The sequence below is a fragment of the Mustela putorius genome, unplaced genomic scaffold (assembly GCF_011764305.1).
Source record: "Mustela putorius furo isolate JIRA1106 unplaced genomic scaffold, ASM1176430v1.1 tig00003859_pilon_pilon_pilon, whole genome shotgun sequence".
NCBI classification, from domain to species: domain Eukaryota; kingdom Metazoa; phylum Chordata; class Mammalia; order Carnivora; family Mustelidae; genus Mustela; species Mustela putorius.
This window is the reverse complement of record NW_025422011.1, coordinates 25,321,596-25,340,651: the sequence shown is the minus strand read 5'-3', so window position 1 is coordinate 25,340,651 and position 19,056 is coordinate 25,321,596. Positions and strand designations below refer to the sequence as shown.

Sequence of the window (19,056 nt, the reverse complement as noted above, 5' to 3'; positions counted from 1 at the left end):
GCTTCCCCTTTCTCTGCATCCTTGCCAACATCTGTCATTTCCTGACTTAATTTTAGCCATTCTGACAGGTGTGAAGTGGTATCTCACTGTGGTTTTGATTTGTATTTCCCTGATGGTGAGTGATGTGGAGCATTTTTTCATGTGTCTGTTGGCCACTTGTACATCTTTTCTGTGGAGAAATGTCTATTCATATCTACTGCCCATTTCTTGCTGGATTTTTTGTTTTTTGAGTGTTGAGTTTGATCAGTTGTTCTTTAAACTCTTTGCCCATAGCTATATATATCTAAGACACCATCAAGCCCTGAGTTCTACTTCCTAAATATCTCAAGCCCCCTCACTCCCCTCGTCTCTGCCATCACTAGTCCCGCTCTGCCCAACATTATTTCTCATTGGGACAAATGCAAGGCCTCCTCTGAACTAGTTTCCCCATGACCACTCTTGCACCCTCCAACCTATTCTCAAGACCATTGTCAAAAAGATCTCCTGTAAATACCAAATGGGTCATATCACTCTCCACACGTGCAACACACACACATATTTTGCTCCAAAGCCTTCAATGGTCCCAATGCTCTTAGAATAAAGAAAAAAACTCCTTAACAAGGCTCTGATTTCCCTTTCCAGTCTCTTCTGCTCTTCCCTGCTCTCCAGACTCAAGTCATACTGAGCCTTTCAGGTCTCTAAAAGCACAAAGCTGTCTCTCACCTTTGGGGCCATATGGATACATAGACCGAGAAAGCTTCCTTCCCAACTGCACCTACTCCCTTCTCCTAATAAACCACTAATGACCCTTCAGATCTCAGCTCAGATGTCACTTCCTCAGCAAGTAAGCCAGGATCCCTGTTATATGCTCTCATGGCAGTTTGTCCCATTCTCTCCTAGCATTTAACCTAGTTTGTAATTTTATACGACTGGCACAACTAGTTCCGTAGTAACGTGCATGTGGTATTCACACAGTCCTCCTCATACTATGGGGCATACATGATTAATCCTATTTTGCCGATGAAGAAACTGAGACTCAGAGGGGGTTGGCTAAAATACAGTGGAGCCAGGATTTGCACCCCAGTCTGACTCTAAAGTCTATAGTCTTAATTACCACCTGCTGCTCAGCAAAATGGAGCTAATCATACCTACTCAGGGTGATGTCGTGAAAATTCCAGCACAGTAGGCCCTGGGTAAGGGGTAGCTGTTATGATTACTGTGGTGCTGGAGGCATTGTGGGGGGATCGTTTACCATTTTCCCCAGGAGAGAGCTAATCTGATTGCCTTTCTGGGGCTGTAACAGTTGGACTTGGTTTGAAAAAGAGACTTTTATGAAAAGCAGCATGCTGTGGCAGTTCCAACACCGAGTATGTGGAGACAGGAGCTGATGTGCTAACAAAACCAACCCTAAGATCTCTGGCCCCGGGAACTAACCATTCTGAATGAACTCGGCTTTTTCACGGTAAGCCCAGACATTGGGCCTGCACAGGGAATCCAAACCTACAATAGTTCCTTGCATTTCTTTCACTACTTCTTTTTCTGTGTTCCTGCAGCGGGGTAAGAGAGAGACCATGCTTCGTCTGGCGTCTGATTCTGAGTCTGAATTCTGACATGCCCAGGACCACGCAAGCAGGGATCCACCAAGGTGCCTGGGTCTCAGTCAGAGCCTCGGGGTCCCAGCAAGCCAGAAGGCAACAAAGGACCACAAGTCATTCTCTTGGCCTGCTTGGGGATGGCCCACTCTTCTGAGTCTCCCCTTTTCCTGTCATTCACCTGCAGCCATGGAAAGGAAGAAAGGAGCCAAAGGAAATGAGCTCCTACTGTATGTCGAGAACTTTTACATGCATATTCTGATGTGGTAAGTTAATCCTCACAAATGTGGTGAACAGTAAGAGCCTTTATTCTCATTTTATAATGAAGAAAACTTCATTTTAAAGAAATTAAATGACCTGGGGAAAATCACTACATAGTAAGAGGTGAAAGAAATTCAAATCCGGTTTTGTTAGATTCTGAAATCTGTATTTCTATTTACCATATCAAAAGACTTAGAACGACTGAGTGCACAGGAAGAATTCTGGAAATTACTTGGATATACAGAGTGGTAGTTAAGCCCATTTGTTCCCTCCTCCGGCTTACTAAGCACCTCCTCTGTGCCCAACATGTGTGGGATGCCAGCGACACAGAGGAGGCGAGATATGGCCCCTGCTCCTGAGAGGGTCACAATATAGTGAGGGTGGCTCTCTGGGGAAAAAGGCTAAGACAATATCAGGAAACTGAGCAAGAGAAAGAAGGCAGAGGATTCAAAAACATCAGAACCAGATGGGGTTCTTGGAAGACAGCTACTCAAAACCTGGCTGCATCACCTGGAATCACCTAGAAGATTATTAGAACTAAAAATTTCTAAGTATTCAATTCCCAGATCTATACAAATGTACAAGTGGGTCCAAGAATCGGTACATTTCACCATTATCCTAAGTGGTTTGGCAGAACTGGCTCCCAGTCCAGGTGAATAAACCACGAATCCATCCCCTTTGCTTGGCAGGTATGACAGCAGATGGGCAAAAAGGGAACACGACTAACCCAAGGACACATGAGAGTCCATGCTTCAGACTCAGGTCTCCAGCTCCAAAATTCCAAATGATTTACTTGTAAGCATTACGCATGCATTGATAAATGTACAGAGGACGTATCTTACGCACATGTACTTGGTAGTTCTTTCAGGACAACTTTATGTGCCTTCTGGAAAAATAGTTTTTATAAAAGCGCAGTGTGGAAAATAACACAGATCAATGTAGAAGACTAAAATAGACATAGAGAATGGGTAGAGGTTTTCATAATCAAAAACAGTTTTCTCTGCCCTCTCCTACCTCTGACCACCTCCATCCTAGGGGAGCACTATAGGGCAATAAACTTAATTAATTAAGGACAGCACTTCAAGGTACGGGTTCCCAGACTGCAATGAAAGGAAGGCAACATTCAAACAAGGACTTTGGGTTGGCTAAAGCCTTGCTACGCCTACAGCACCTTTCTCCACCCAGGAGGGGACATCCTGGTCACTGAAAAAGTGCTGAGCCGCCTGCTCCTGACTTCTCCACAGGCAGCTCAATCCCCTTGCCTCCCAAGAATATCAGAGTGACCCTTGTCCTTCCAGCCTTAAATTCCTTCCACTGGAAACATGTAGGTGACAGGCAAAGGTCAGAGGTACAGAGGTTCCAAGGCTTGCGGGGAAGCAGGCCCTTCGGCAGGTGTGAGCTCACTGAGCTGCTGCTCACCGGCCACTGCTGCTGGGTCTCCTTCTTTTTCAGTTCCACAGAGGCTTGCCTAGACTGCTTGCTGGAGCACTCTGACAGCAAACTCAGCAGGCTCTGCCTCAATTTCCTCACATCCTGCTTTTGGGTAGTCTCGCTGGATTTCAATCCCGTTTGCCAATATGCGTGTCATCCTTGCGCAAGGGCTCTGCTGACCTTCTCTGTATCATCCCAATGTTAGTGTATGTGCTGCCGAAGCAAGCACCCACTTCCATCACCTTCTGAGGCCCAGCTACCAGAAACTACTCCTTCCTCTTCCGCTCACAAGCCCCAGGCTCTGAGGCTGGTAAGGGAGTCCAGAAGCGGTGGTTAGAGTGCTAGGTAGGAGAGACTCTGCAGAGCTCAGCGTTGGAGAAGCTAAATGCAGAAAGGCTTCCAAGGAGTGGGGGCAACAGCAGTGCTGGGTGGGAAGGGGCCTCAGGAGGAGTGGAGGAGACAAGGGCTCAGCTCACTGGCCTCCCCACCCGGGCTCTGTCACTGATATGCCAGGCAAGTCACAGCCTTCTTTTAGCCTCATTTTTCTCATCTGCAAGTGAGGAAATTGAATTAGCTTGTGTCCATGGTTCCCATCCAGATTCTGAAATTCTATTTTTTTCTTTTTTGGCATTGGATGCAAATGACTAAGATTGACACTATGACTCAATAATAAATGTTTATAACCCAGAACTACAGATTCTGCAATCTTAGAGATAGAAAAGAGTGACCGATCCAGTTTTTTTCTTTCCTACCCATTTGATGATAAGAAAATTGAGGCCCAGAGAGAAACTATAAATTCTCTGAGGGTTGGGACTACCTGTCTCATTCCCCACTGCATGCCTGGTACATTTTCCAAATGTTTGTTGAATGAATGAATAAATGAACGAATGAATGAATGAATGAACAAATAACCTCCCTCCAAAGTCACCCGGCCTGAAGGCAGGAGAAATATCCTCACTCCTTGCCTAGAGGGAGGGAGCGGGATAAGACAGAAGCCTCAGGCTGCTTCTGGCCCTTGAAGGTATGGTGCTCTCCAGCTGGAGAGCCCGAAGAGAGCCAGGAACAAATTCTCAAGGCTGGTGGTGCCAGCGGCGGTTGGCCACAAAGAGGGCTTCTGCTAGAGTCCTCCGTGCTGTGCATAATGAATCATGATATGTCAATTACTACATTCTGTTAACAAGCTCTGGTCCGCTTGTGCATCGCCAATGAGTGCCCCGCAATTTGCCACAGATCTGTGGCAGAGCAAGTGTGGCAGAGGATTCTGAGATACTCCAGGCCCGGGGAAATCAGGTGGTTGGTTTGGTTTTGGCAACGAATGCCCTCAGTGATTGGGCAGCAGTATGCAGGGATGTACGTACTCCTTTCTAGGGAACAGGTCTGTGTCCTGGAGGGAAAAGGATGTCTGTCTGACTCAGCTAAGTCCAGCAGGAGGAAGGCATCTCTGTACTATTTTGTCTGAAGTACTGAACAATATGGGGCAGGGGTAGAGTGGGAATTAAAAAATCACCCCAAGCATGGTTTGATGGCTTGGTCATCTATCATCAGCTCTGAAGTCACAAACAGGATTCAAAATCTGGCTCTCCTACTTATGAACTCTGTGACCTTGGGTAAGTCTCTTCATTTTGCTGTGACTCAGTTTCCGCATCTACAAATGGGGGATAATCATATCTACTTTGCAGGGTATTTGCAAGGACTACATGAGATAATGCATATCCAACCCAGAATAGCAGCTGGCACATAGCAGGTGGGCAATTCATAAGCCTCCTACCATGTTCGAGATGTTTTCCGAAGGGATTCTACTCTCTGGAGGAAGACTGGGACTGGGACCCTAGGTTATCCCAGACAAGTGTGTTCAGACGTGTATGTGTACCTCTCCGCCCCCCACCCCCCAGTGGCTCCACAGTGACGACTGCCACCACAGTCATGTGAGGACGTCAGATGTGCCTTCCTCACCTCCACACTGGCCGTGAGAGAAGTGAAGAAGCCTCCCAGTGAGAGGGGAGGCTGCTCATTGCTCAGGCGGCACCGCTGCAGCCCCTGACCTACTTTCCTACTAAAAATAGCCCCTCTTAGGTCACTGCCGCAAATTGAATTCCACTGCTTCACTGCACCCTGGAAGCAGGTGGGTGGGCGGCAGAGCACAGTTGGTGAGCCTGAGCCTCCGCCTCTGTGGCACACGGCTGCCCACAATGCCGGCTAATCCCACACATCTGCGCGCGGGGGCTGGGGCTCCAGTGCCCACCCCACTCTGGTCGGCATGGCTGCACACAGCAGGGCTGCACCAGACCCATGGTGGGGGTTTTGTGGGCGCAGGCAGGGAGAGAAGGGGTGGAAACAGAGGTCCCAGTTCCTGGGCTTACGGCGCTAGAACTCCATTCAGCTATGAGCTCCTGCGTTCTTGTTACTTCACCTTGAACAAGACACTTAACTTTTCTTTGCCTCAGTCTCCTCATCTGTAAAACAGGGATACTACAACTGACCTTGAGGTATTAGACAGCTAAGAAACGCTGTATGTAGAGCAGTCGTTGGCAAAGAATAGGTGCTCGATAATGAAGCGATGGCTGTTATTATCCGCTGTCTGGCCCACTGCTCTGCAGTGCCCTCGTGCTGAAGCCTCTGATGGCAGCAGGGGTGAGGGCCAGAGGACTCTGAGAGCCAGACAGAGTTGAGGCTGAAAGCACCTTAGAGGCAGTTAGGTCAAGGCTTCACACACATGGCTAAGCATCACAGTACCAAAGTGGCTTGTGAGCACTACTGATTCCCGGGGCACCTCCCAGGGCTCAGTCAGTTAAGCATCTGACTCTTGATTTCAGCTCGGATCGTGAGATCCTGTCCGACATCGGGCTCCATGCTCAGCTGGGAGTCTGCTTGGGATTCTCTCTCTCACTCTCTCTCCCTCTGCCCCTCCCCACTATGCTCTCTCTCTCTCTGATAAATAAATAAATCTCTAAACAAACAAATAAACAAACAAACTAATGCTGATTCCAGGTCTTTGCCCTGGATTTTGGGATTTAGAACACCTGTTCAGGGACATGGGAATCTGCATTTTAATAAGCTTTCCAGGTATCTGTGGTGCACTGCCAGGTTTGAGAACCTTTGAGCTAAGCCAATGACCTCCTTAAAAATAAATGGGTAAATGAATTACTGTTATTTGTCCTCCATTATAAGGATATTGAATGGTCATTATAAAATATGCGTAAAATATGGAAAAGCAAAAAGTGAAAAACAATTCAACCAACTTGTATCGAGTACCCATTAAATGCCAGGCCCTCTGCTAAGCAGTGGGGATTTGATAACACAGTTCTGACCAGGACGCCTGGGTGGCTCAGTTGGTTCAGTGTCTGCCTTCAGCTCAGGTAATGATCCCAGAGTACTGGAATCAAGTCCCATATTGGGCTCCTTGCTGAGCAGGGAGCCTATTTCTCCCTCTGTCGCTCCCCCTGCTTGTGCTCTCTCTCTCTGACAAATAAATTAATAAAATCTTAAAAAACACACACACACACATACTTCTGACCCTCAAGGGGCATCCAGTCTATGTGTAGAGACAAAAACAGACACGGAAGAGTCTTCTAACAAAATGTACAGAAACAGAGATGACGGCGCAATTTACTTTTTCTAGGAAGTCAGGGAAATCTAAAGCTGGCCTGGAAGGAGAGTTAAGTATTCATATGCTGGCCAAGGGAGGAAAGGGCGTTTCAGAAGGAATGAACAGGACATACAAAAGCATACACAGTGTTTGCTGGGAAAATGTCCTAAGGTCACCTTATATGGCAAATGGTGGCATAGGGGTAGCTAGTGTGAGTGACCGTGGCCAGATCATGAAGGACCCCGGACGACATTAACAATGTCGCCTACACTGGGAAGTATGATTTTTCCCACTACAGTTTTGTTTTTAATAGATGCCTTTTTGGTTTCATTCTTATATGGCCAATGCTGGTACTCTTAGTAAATACTGCAATTAGTCAAGGAGATGAACCATAATTTATCCAATCCCAATTATCAGACATTTAGGCAGCTTCTAGTTTCACTAAATTCACAAACACAACAATAAACCTCTTTAACCATAAAGCTGCTTCTGTATTTAAGGTCTTTCCTTAGGAGACAATTCCAGGATATGAATTCATAAATGAAAGTGAATGGGCATCTTCAAGGCTCTTGATTAATAGTTCCAAAGGACTTTCCAAAAGTGGTCTGTTTTTGTAAATGAGGAGATAAGGCCCCCCAAAATTATATGTTTTGTCCAAGTCACACTGCTGAATGGGGGTGGAACCAAGAGCAATACCTGAGCCTCCTAACTCCTGGCCCAGTGTTCTTTCTTCTACGTCACGTTGCTTTCCCATAGATAAGGGCTGAAAGAAACAAGATCTACTCAGCCAATGTCTGTGATAATGTCTAACTAAGGATTTTAGGTTTGCAGCATACATCAGTAGGATACTAGAGTAATAGGTACAGATTTATGCATAAAAACACATGTGAAGATCTATAAGGAAAGGTTTTTTCCTAAACTTATCATGTATGCTCCCCCTGCAATTACAGTTTCTGTTCTAACCAAGCCAAGCATATCTTATACTGTCTTACCTCTGTACCTTTGGTCCATGAAATGTTTCCTGTTCACCTCTTCAAATTCTATGCACTTTTTAAAAAGACAGACCTACATGATCCAAAAAGCATCTCCAGACTGTGGGCCATCACCATCTTGGCACCCATTTATGATACTCATTCTATTGCTTTGTAGCACCTTTGATACTGATGTGAAATTATTTAAGTTTAACTACAAAATAAAAGTCTGTCTCAGGCCTCTGTTATTGAAGCAAAACACCACCCCCCACAAAGTGAATGAGAAGAGATTTACTTCAAAAAGGCACTTCTGGAGTTTGATGGCCTCAAGACAGATCAGTCTCATACCTAGTACCTCCCGTAACACTATAGCAGACAGACATCTTGGTAGATTGGAAAGGATCGGAAAAGCAATAGTGCCATGTGTTAAGGACCTATCCTCACCAGGCACAGTGCCAGCTGCTTCACATACATTACTTAGAACAACCTTAAAATAATTCCAGCAAGTGAAATAATCATTCTTGCCATTTTACAGATGAGTAATGGTGGGACCTGTAAGACTGAATAACTTGTTCAAAGGTCAACACCATTAGAAAGTGTCAAAACTGGGATTTAAACTCAAGTATGTCTGACTCGAAGAACCTGTTTTTTTTTTTTTTTTCCTGCTTTACTACACTGTCTCGGCAAATGTCATTTCAATTCTGGCTGTGCTGTGATCAAGCTCTGTGGTCCCCAGCGAGGATTCGTGCTGAGTCCTAGCTTTCTCACCTGTGACATGGGGATAATTATCTTCTGGCCCTGCCCTCACTCCCAACAGACACACACACACACACAGCTGTTGCCATGACTGAATGTTAAGAGTGTCAGAGATCCAGACAGACATACAATTAGAGTCGTGAACATTACAACGGGTCATTATGACAAATGACTGGAGACCCTGCCAAGATGTGTCATTCAAGAAGGATTAAATGACGCTCACTAGACAGCTTCTCCTAGCTCCAGAAAGTGATTTGCTGCAATGCATTTTATAATGATCTGCAACAAGACCTGAAACTAAGAAGTTAATACTCAGAAAATCCATTAGCCAAAACACTGCATTCGTGGAGCCTCTAGGGAATCACGGTTTCCCAGGACATTTCCTTGCTCCATCATTTATATATATGTATTTGTACACAAACCTGTGTAGGCACACATGCATGTCTGTTACCAGCAGCCCGTTTCTAGAAAGCAGGATTCAGCAGAAGGAAGGCTGGGCTCAGGCTCCACCACCAGGGGGCCAGTTATAAATGGGTTTGGGGCATTAATTTCCGTTTTGCAGAGGCTTCTGGTACAATGCCAGGAGACCCGGCTGAGGTGTCAGGAGAGCTGGCTTATAATCCAGATTTTGTAGCTTACTATTGTATAACATTGGGCAAGATCCATGACCTCTCAATCTCCGTTTTCTTTCGCAGAACAGGGGTAATGCCTTATCTTACACAAATGAATTAACCCCCTGGACTGCCGTTTGCTCTGCTCTAAGACCAATGCCCCAGGTACCATGTGTCATGGGCTCACTGTGTGCCCAGCCCTGTGCCGAGGCTCTGCAAGCATTCTTTCACTCATCCTCACCGTCCCAAAGGACGGGACTACTATCTCCGTCCCACAGATGCAGAAGCCTACACTCAGAAGTGCTCAGGAATCCGCTCCAGGCGACCCAGTGTTTGGCTGCGGAGTTAGGATTCAAACCCTCCTCTCTTTGATTTGAAATCCTCTGCTCTTCACCACCAAACCAAATTCCTGCTCACCAGGGAGCTGTTGCGGGTGACATGCAATAATTTATTACTATAGTATGTGCATTTTGAGAATGGAGGGGAGGGACAGGAACTGCCAGAAAAACATTTACTGCTGCACTCCCCAAATTCATGAAGTCAGCCGCACGGTGAACATGGGTCGGGGTGATGGATGAAATCCTCCCAGGCTGGAACAGCTGGAGAGCTGAAGGCCAGTTTGGCAGTGAGAGAGCCTTGCTGAAGACCAGGACAAAGCACTCATGTCTGAGCAAAAGCAGGGCTTCCTCGAAGCTCATGATGTCCAAGGCAACCGTGCTGGACATGGAGGAGGAGGAAGGTGTGACTGTGAAGGCAGGATATCCCCTCCTCACCCTGACCCCGCCCCAATTCTTACACTGAAAGGATGAAGGGACACTTGAGGCAGACACCACATTTATAAACCTTAGGCAGCATCGAGCTAAAAATAGAGCTGTGAGTCAAGTGTCTATTACTGAGTCTTCTGCCTCTGCACTCTGGAAACCAGACCGTTTCACTCCTCATCAACCCCACCATCCCCAGGCGCTCATTGCCACAACTCGGAGACGCAGGGAGGTAAGCCTTACTGGGAGTCTAATGAGCACTGGCTATGATGCTGGGCCCTTTGTAATCTTCTCTGAGCTGCATGATGACCCTGTGAGGCAGGTCTTATCACTCCCATTTTATAGATGAGGACACTGAGGCTTGGGTTGGCGTGAGGATTTTCCCAGGGACACTTGGCTTATAAGAGGTGATGCTGGGAACAGACCCCAGCTGAGTCTGGGTCTGGAACACCTGCTCTTTCAAATACACATGCCTGCTACATGTGTAGCAGAAAGAAGTTGAGCTTCACTTAAGTCTAGAGACTGAAGAAAGCAACAGTGCTATCTAATTCACGTTATGGCTCTGGAAGGACGCAGCAAAGCAGCCATCTGAATGATTCACTCCTGTGACTGACAAGAAGACTCCCCTTGGTTATAACTTCAGCAACTGCTCAGTCTGTGTGGCCACCCCACGCCCTCCAGCTGGCTCAGGGAGGTGGAATTAATTATGTAACAATTTTGGTGGCCTCCTGCTTCAACACATGATCTTTGGAGACTTTTAAGGGGTAAGAACACCATAAATCATAATGAAGGACAAGAGGAGTCAGGGTCAGGGGAAGATAACAGAAGAGGATTTTCTGAAAACCAGGGTAGTTGGTACAAAGGCAACAGGATAACCCCCAAAGTTTATGAAAACACTTTTTTAGAAATTTCTTCATCCAATGCTCATAACACCCTGGGAGGTAAGTGTCAGAATCTGCATTTTGTAGGTGATGAAAATGTGGTTCCAAAAGGTTATGGTCTAAGGTCCCAGGTCAGACAGAGGCTGGACAAGAACCTACATCTCCTAATTCCCAGCCAGGGCTTCCCCCAACCCACCCACTCCTTGAATTGTAAAGACAGAAATCTGTGAGTCCTGTAAAAGAAAAACCCTGTAGTCTCGCTCCCCTGAATGACAGGAACAGCGAGGGTCAGGGCCAGCGAGAAACAGCATAATGTCCAAAAGTCTAAGCATGGGAATCAGAACTTTTTTCACAACTAAGCCACCCAGGCGCCCCTCGATTTCCCCACTTCTAAAATGTGGCTAATAATAGTACCTATCTCACATATCAATTAAATCAAAAAGAAAAACAAACAATATATGCCCAGTGCCTGGCACTAAGGCAAATACCTGGTGGGTTAATTGTCACTGTTCTCATCATTATCATCATGAAGGAAGGTGCCCAGCACACTGCTTGGCCAACAGGCCCACACTGCTCAGAGAATACTGTCCCCTCTTCTTCTCCATGTTCTCACTCCTCCCAGGGCAGAAACTCCCCATCCATTAGCTGCAGACCTATTGAGGGGAGGTCGAGGGTTGGAAAGTGGGAGAACAAAAGATGTTCTTCCAGGCAGCCTGACTGGGCTGGCCTTGTTTTGTGGGGCAGTGAGCTGCTACATGAAGTCATTAATCCTACTTCGTGTGATGTGCTTTCAGGTCACTCCCCAGGCATTAGCGATTCCATCTGGGATTTTCCTCAAGGAGACACAATCCTCATGTGTATGGGCTCCTACTGAGGACAAAAACCTCACACTGGCTTCTCAACATCTAGGGAGAAAGTCTTGCAGGCTGAGCAGATCCCTGCAAAACATGGACAAGAAAGCTGTCCCTGCCCATGACTAGACTATTGCAGTGGCAGGAATAATCACAGGATGGTCACATTGATGTAACAATATCAAACGTAAGATGACACCGTACCCTAGAGCAGGGCCACTCGGCAAAAACACTATCCGTATAGACATGAAGGAAAAACGACTCAAATAGCCCTGCTTCACTCACCTTTCTCTACAGAAACTGCCTGACCTCTCCAAAGAGGTAGAAGTCTCCATCCCAATCTCCTACTAGGTAGTTCTATTTGGATGTTCCACAGCCATCGCACACTCAGTTAAGTTAAAAAATACACCCATCACCTTGCCTCTAGCTGGCTCTTTCCACTTTCCATGTATTGCCCTTCTTGGTCAATGACGGCGCATCCACCCAGTCTACCGAGCAGGTCACCGGATACCAGCCACCCATCCTGCCCGTTCCTCTCCTTCCTTTCTCAAGCATGTTCAGAATGGATCACTGAATCCCAATAAGCTGAGCTCCGACTTTCAAATCTCTTCTTACTTTCTATCTCAGTTTCTCAGTTTGCTGCTACTCATTTCAGGTCCTCATCACCCCTCCCTTAAGGTAATGCTTTGGCTTCTCATCTCTCTGCTTCCAGACCCTCTCCCTTTCAATTTAAAACCCTCCTGTCCCCAGAACGATTTAAAATGCAAACTGAACCATGTAACAGTCTGTTTTATCTGGCATGTGTATCCAGTTATCCAATCAAACACTAACTTAGATGATGCTGTGAAGAAATTTAGTAGATGTATAATAAATTGGCTTTATGGAGAAATTCTTCTGGATGATTTGCGTGGGCCTGATCCAATCAGTTGAAAGGCCTTAAGAAGAAGAGACCCCTTTTGCTGTTTATCTTCAGGATGGCTCCACTGCTTGACCCACTGACAGTTTAAAGGCAAAAGAGTCATCAAGTTCATCTTCTCCCCTCTGCCCACATTTCTGCTGCCACGGCTGGCTCCTTGGCCTTGACCTCACTGCAGGCTTACCAGGAATCCAGAGGCAGTTAACATCCAACACTCAGAACTTCTACCATTAGACCTGCCCTTATATTTATACCCAGTTAAACATTACTTTGTTGGCTTCAGCTCACATTTCAACAATCGTTTTTTCCTAATTTTGTTATTCTTGACATACCCTCCCAGTTTTCTGATATCTCAGAGAGTGGAACACTCATTCTTCTCTGCCTTCATGGGGATAGTCTGAGGCTGGAAACCTTGACAGCCATTAGAGATCCCTCTGCAGCTCTTATCAATCTACCACCGAATAATTTGGGAGAACATCACCCACTAATAGTGAATCTACCACATTGGATATCTAGCCCCTTACAATGTAGAGTAGCCAGGACAATGCTCTTCTCCTTGAGCAAGTTACTTAACCTCTCTGTGCCTTAGTTTCCCTATCTGTGAAACAAGCATAGTAACAGTACCTACCTTATGTTTAACGCAAGAATCAATCAATAATGCACACAAAATGTGCATTATTGCACATTTATAAAATGTATACCTGGTCCATGCATAAAACCATACATGGTCCATAGTAAGCACCAATAATATCAGCTATTACTGTTAATATGGCCAATAAATATTCAAGAGTTGGTAATTTACTGTGTTGGCTTATTTTCCTTTACCTTCCCCAAACCTGAGTTATTGAAGTCTTTTACTTTTTTTTTTTTAATAACTGTAATTAAGTTCATATAGCAGCCCCTGAAAGAGCCTCAAATTTGGGGGAATGAAAGGAAACAGGTCTACTTCCTGTACTGCACTGGGCCGCATGTGCTAAGAACCTGTGACCTGCTACATAGGAGGGAAACGGAGGACATGATGGGTCTACCCAGGGATGAGCAGCAGTGAAGTCAATGGCTCCCCATGCCACAGATGCCAGGTCACTGTAACAAGGGTGGGACCTTTGGAGCTCACCTCCAATGTTGCTGAAACTCTGTTTCCAAATAGGTGTGATGATGCCAGCTGGAGCCAAGATTCAGGGGCTATTATCCTAGGCTGAGCCTCTGACTTGCTGTGTGACTTTAGGCAAATCATTTCCTTGCATAAGCCTGCATTTCCTCTTTTGTGGCGATCAGGCCCTCTCTGAAGTCTCCTCTACTTTTAAGGTATGTGGTTCTATGACCCCAGGTCTCTTCTTAGATTAGAGCACCTAAAATTCTGCTCCCCTCCCTCAGGAAGGCAGGCCCCTCCCACAGTAGACACCGATAAACATTGGCCATCCACTCCATCTGGAAAATTAAGCTTTTAAAATGCATTTGTCCAAGAGTCCCTATCATTTTACATGGGTTTTTTTGTTGTTGTTGTTTGCCTTTTGTTATGTATTGCCATTTGTTGAATCTTCCTACAAGTCAATTCCCAACTGATGGAAATAAATTATCTTCATATGTAGAATTCTTCTTCTAAGAGGTGCTGCCTGAATAAAATGGACAGACTCACATAACTCACAAAACCCACCATTGCAAAGGCCCCGGTTTGGAGGTTTCTGGTCTGGGTGGCTTACCTTCCATCAACTCAAGGCCTGCCTTGCAGGCTCTGGGCCACTTTGGGGCCACTTCCTCTGACCTCTGCAGCTGTGGGCTACAAAAGCAAGCTAGGAACTTCCCACTAACCAGGGCAGACCGAGCCCAAGCTTTTATATCTATTCCCTTCCAAAGGCTCCATTTAACTGACTGGAAGAACTAAAGGAAGTATAAATCCACCAAGGAAAGGAGAACAGAAGGAGAAACAGCAGACAAGATAGCACAACACATTTCAGATGAGGAAGAGATGGAGGAGATAGCCAGCTGCAGCCCAGTGTGGGCTGAGGGACAGTAAAAATGGAACCCACTTTTCTTACAAAACTCGGGGAAGCCTCAGGACTGAGAAGTACCAAGTGCCTTTGAAAGTGGAGTAAAGACACAGCTGAAATTAGAGGGATTGGCTGAAAGCCTATGTATGGGATGGTTAGATTCTCAGACTCTCCCAACACACATAACCAGGCAATTGTTCCCTGGAGAAACTGACTCAGGGAGGCCCTCCACCCAGGAAAAAACGAGAAGCACTGGATGGTGGGAGTGACAATAAGGATGAAATTAACAGTTTCAGTGACAATCTGTGTATGAGTGATGGGACCCCAGGCCTCCTTCCTCCCTCCTGTTCCAGAAAGTCAACAGCCAGGCACATATATGCCAATGTAAGAGATTAGAAAAAAGCCCATAATACTTACCTCTGGAGGTCCACGAATGAAAAAGCTTCTCTCACTCCTCTGTCCCTCATCTTACAGGGACGTCTACCAGTCAGTGAGACCTCTACATGCGCACAGAGCTTCACGTAGTGTCTCACTTTCCAACATGAACAGCTAAAGATCACCACAGTTCTACAGAGGAAAGCCTCTGCAACAGTCCAGGCCTTAGCACCTCAAAGGAGCAGCAGGGAAGAGTTTTGTGGCCTGGGACCACTGGGAAAGCTAGAGCTTTACCACCTCTCAGCCAGTAGAGGCAAGGGAAGGTTGTGGCTAGTGGAACCAGAGAGGATAGAGTTATAGAGAGGGATGTGAGGTGGCAGGACCTGTGACAACCAAGCAGGGATCCAAGCCGGTGGAATAAACACCCTGTCCTCACCTTTTTCTGGTCCCCAGATCTCCTGCTGTGCCTCTCATTAGCCAAATCCCACCAGAAGCCAGAGGGCAAGGGAGCCTCCAGGTGCAGGCCACAGAGATCAGTCTCCTGAGGCAGGCCAGAGAGATCCATTTCCCAGGAGACACATAACAGGGTGCAAAGTACTTATGGTGGGCAACAAACAACTTTCAGTGAGTCTCCAAGAGGTAAGACAGAACCCCAGATAAAGAAAAAAGTGGACAGAGAAAGGCAGAGGGCAAAAGAAAAACATTTTTAAGACACTACAATAATATCCATTGTGAAATAATAGATGAAAAGGCTGCATTGTAATCAAGAATAGAAAATTAATTTTTGGATTGAAGAAGAAGAAAGAGTGCTTGAAAATTAAAAAAGACAGCCAAAATAAAAATTTCATTTCAAAGGTTGGAAGATCAAGTCAACTAAATTTCCCAGAAAGTGATCCAAAAAGTAAAAAGATGTCTAAGGAGAGAGAAAAACTAAGAAAATTAGAAAGTAAGTCTGGGAGTTTCAATATACAGCAAAGAAGTCCCAGAAAGTGAGAACTGAGACAAATAAGGAAAAAGCTATAAAAGACTATTTCAAGAAAAATCTCCCAGAACTGAAGGGCATAAGCCTCCAACAGAGGGTTCAGTGAGTACCAGGACAAGGAATAAAAGAACATCCACACCAAAGCACATCATCATAAAAGTTCAAAGCAATGAAGAGGAAGAGAAACTCCTAAAAATTTCAAAGAGGGGAAAACAACAACAACAACAAAAACCTCATCTCATACAAAGGAAGAGAAATTAGAAAATAAAAATTGACAGACTTCTCACCAATAACACTAGAAGCTAGAAGACAATGGAAAAACCTCCAAAAATCAGAAGGAAAGGGACTTCCAATCCCAAGTCCTACACACAACTAAACCAAGTGTGAGAACAGAATACACGTATTTTCAGAAATTCAAGGAACCAAAAAATTTATCTCCAACTACTTTTTCTCAGGGAGCTACTGGAACCTGCGCTTCACAAAGTAAGAGACCAATCTCAAGAAGGAGGAAGACAGACAGCAGATGAAACAGGGTTTAACATAGGAGAGCAGTAAAAAGAAATCATATGGTAGCAGCGGTGCAGACCTGGGGTAAGCATTTCCGCTAGAGCTAAGAGGTAGGGCTCTGGAGTGGGCAGGGGGTGGGGACATTGCTAACAGACTTGACATATCTGACCGTATGAAAAGAGTATCAAGAGGTGAAGAGGTGGGTGCCTGGGCAGCTTGGTTGGTTAAGAGTCTGGCTCTTGATTTTTGGCTCAGGTCATGCATGATCTCAGGGTCATGAGATCAAGGCCCAAGTTGGGCTCCGCACTCAGCAGGGAGTCTGCTTGAGTTTCTCATCCTCTGCCCCTCCCCCTGTTTGCATGCACTCCCATACTATCTCTCTCTAAAATAAATAAATCTTTAAAAAAGGAGGAGAGATGAAGAGGTGTTATATAGATATTTAGGGGGCATTTGGGAAGAATTAGTGGTTAGCATACAGAAAATCAAACAAAGGAAGAGGGAAAACAACAACAACAACCCCAGAGAAAGAGAAAGTCAGCATAGGAGCTCTATCATGATATGTTACTTGGCTCAGCAGTGAGAAAGGTATTTCTCACTGATCTTAATAACAGACTAATGATTTCAGTACAGTGGGAGGATGGAGAGGAAATGGGGGTGGTGGTATAAGATAATTAATTTTTATTTACATTAAAAAAATCAATAGAGGTAATTTGCTTTATTTATTTACCTATTTATTTATTTAGAGAGGGGGAGAGAGAACAAGAAAGAGTGATGGGGAGGGACAAAGAGAGAGAGAGAATCTTAAGCAGACTCCATGGCCAGGGCTGAGCCTGACATGGGGCTCGATCTCATGACCCTGAGATAATGATCTAAGCCAAAATTAAGAGTTGGATGCTCAACTGACTGAGCCAGCCAGGTGCCCCTAAATTTTAATTTATATTAAGAAATCAATAGATATAATTTGTTTTATTTAAAACTGTTATCTTTTTAAATTTGATTTATTTTTTTTATTTACTTGACAGAGATCACAAGTAGGCAGAGAGGCAGTTAGAGGGAGAGGAGGAAGCAGGCTCCTTGCTGAGCAGAGAGCCTGATGCGGGGCTCAATCCCAGGACCCTGAGATCATGACCTGAGCCGAAGGCAGAGGCTTTAACCCACTGAGCCACCCAGGCGCCCCTAAAACTGATATCTTAAATGAACATTTGGTTTATAAACACAGAGGTAAATACCTGAAAAGAATTCAAAATGCCTGGCTCTGGGAACAGGTCTTGGTGTGGGAAAAGATGAGGCAGAAACTGCTATTAAGCCTTTTAGTATTTTTTTTACTTGTTAACTACATATATGTGTGCATGTGAGTATATATATGCACACACACACACACACACACTCACATACATATATACACACTATTCGTAGTAAACAGAAAGTTATCTAATAAGAGCACATGTTCCAGAGTCAGATAATCTGGTTCAAATAGTGCCACCCAGCATCAGTTGTAAGATCTTAAGACAAGATGTTTACCCTTCCCAAGTCTCATTTTTCTCATGTGTAAAACAGGACTGAAGGCTACAGTGTAAGGAAGCTACAGGAGCATGTGAGTATGTGGGAGTGTATACCAGAGCTTAGAGACTATACACGTAAGGGCTTAGCCCGGCGCATGCCACACGGTAAGCTTCCGGAGGAGGCAGGAGATCACTGGCCCACGGATGGTCACATCCCCTTGACTCCATGTCAAGAGTGAAGTCTAGACCCTCTCTACTCCCACACATGCCCCACCAGGCCATATGCAAAGTGAGGGCAGGGGCCATTTCCTGTGTCCCATCCACAGAGCCCAGCTTCACACCGGGCAGATAGGAAAAGTATTTCCAGTAGTCTATGTTGTAGCATTGACTTGAGAAGAGAGGAGCAAGATGACAAGGAGGGCCATATGGGAAGCAAGGCGAAACACCAGAAAGAGCCCTCGAGTGAGTCAGAATCAGACACGCTGAGCACCTTCTCTGTGCCAAGAGCTTTTCCAGAAACTATATGGTTCACTCTGGTGACAAACATTTATAAAAGCAGTTATTACCTCAATCTTCAAAGAAGGGGAACCCACAGCTCAGAGAAGGTGACAACTTGCACACAGTCACAAAGATACGAAGGAGCAGAGCTGGAATTGGAAGCCCGGCCTCCTAATTCCAAGGCCTCAGGTTCCTTACACCAGCTAACGCTGCTGCCTGGGGCAAATCAGGCAACCTTTCTGAGACTCCCTGTCCTCACCTACACAGTAGGGATCAAACCTTTCCTGAGAACCCCTAGACAGCGGTGACCATGAAAAAGGGCAGGTGAGTTGGAGAGCCTTGGGCACTGGGAGCTGTGGGCACACGTCAGAGGCACTCACATCCACACATGTGCCACACGAGGACTACGCTGTGAGCTTCCTGTCCCTGTTAGCTTCGTGGCTGCTTGAGAAAGAGGAAAGATTAGCCTCGAGCTAATCCCACCTAGGATGGGGTGGGTCTAGGCCAAGGAAACTGATGGGGATTTTGGAGCCAGGATGCCTGGTCGGAGCCATCAGACATTCAGTGTGCTGAAGGCTGGAAGGTCAGCAGCATCTTTCTTGTCTCAA

The 19,056-nt window shown here is 45.7% G+C and overlaps 1 protein-coding gene and 1 non-coding gene across 6 annotated transcripts in view; both read right to left on the bottom strand.

The window, feature by feature from the left end:
- SERGEF (secretion regulating guanine nucleotide exchange factor) overlaps positions 1-19,056 on the bottom strand; it is a 218,739-nt gene that overhangs the window by 51,527 nt on the left and 148,156 nt on the right. The gene's annotated exons all lie outside the window — the stretch shown is intronic.
- Positions 3,385-3,492, bottom strand: LOC123387798. The gene has a single exon (XR_006602286.1). It is a non-coding gene; the product is annotated as a U6 spliceosomal RNA (small nuclear RNA).